We start from the raw sequence: 1,032 nt of genomic DNA on the forward strand, positions 1-1,032 counted from the left end.
ATGGAGGGAGGTGGGAAAGAGCACACAGAAAGAGCCTGAGTAGTGTTTTTGACAAGTCTTGCTATTGTGATTCTCTGACTCTGCCTCCCAGTCAGGTTCATAAAACCTCAAGGATGACAGACGTTTTCTACCAGCAGAATCCTAATCTCGCCAGGATGGCCTGCCGGTCTTGTCGAGCATTACTGTCCACTCCCCTACCTTGGGTCTGTCTGTTTCTGTGGCCAAGCCTCTTCTGCTCATTCAGTTCACTGCCCTGTGGGTAACCAACCATTCTCTGGAGTTGAACCAGTTTGCCTTTCCATTCCCTCTACAGTTTCCCTCTCCACTTGGAAACATCCCTGGCTCAGAGCTTCATCTTGTGCATCCAGATTTTTAAAATACAATTAGGCCTGGGTATGGTGGCATGCACTGCTAAAAACGCACTGCCCCACAGTCAGGAACCACCTGGGAGACCTGGGTTCAATTCCCAGTCCAACCTAAAGGCAAGTTGCAGCGATATGTGCCTGCAATCGCAGCAACTCTGGGAGACCGAGGCAGGAGGATCACAGACTCAAGGCTGGCCTGGGCAAGCAAGACCCTGTCTAAAAGGAAGACGCAGGTGTGGTGGCATGTACCTGTTACCTGTTGTCCAGCTGGGAGATGCAGGCAGGAGGGTATGGCAGTGAGATCCTGTTCTAAAAATTATTTTTTTTATATAAATATGTGTGTGTGTGTGTGTGTGTGTGTGTGTGTGTGTGTGTGAAACTAGGTAGCATCTTGACAGGCATACCTTTAAAGTACTGTAACTCTAAAGTAGACCGTTTGCGTTTTGTTTGTGCTGAGCTTAATTTTCCATTTCTACTTTGCTGTTTATCGATCGTGGTTCTTTGGGGAAACAGTGGGGGTGCGAATGCTTTACAAACCTCACGGCAACATATAGAAGCCATAGGATTCTCATTTTCTTAAAGGAGCACTGTTGAAAACGGCACAGAGATCATTTTGCAGGGTTTATACGTTATTGAAAAGTAAAGCTCAGAGACACACAGGCTCCTG

At 47.2% G+C, this 1,032-nt stretch overlaps 1 protein-coding gene across 3 annotated transcripts in view; it reads left to right on the top strand.

The window, feature by feature from the left end:
- CDIN1 (CDAN1 interacting nuclease 1) overlaps window positions 1-1,032 on the top strand; it is a 255,247-nt gene that overhangs the window by 240,045 nt on the left and 14,170 nt on the right. The gene's annotated exons all lie outside the window — the stretch shown is intronic.

The sequence above is a fragment of the Tupaia chinensis genome, unplaced genomic scaffold (genome assembly GCF_000334495.1).
Source record: "Tupaia chinensis unplaced genomic scaffold, TupChi_1.0 Scaffold000062_1, whole genome shotgun sequence".
Lineage (NCBI taxonomy): Eukaryota > Metazoa > Chordata > Mammalia > Scandentia > Tupaiidae > Tupaia > Tupaia belangeri.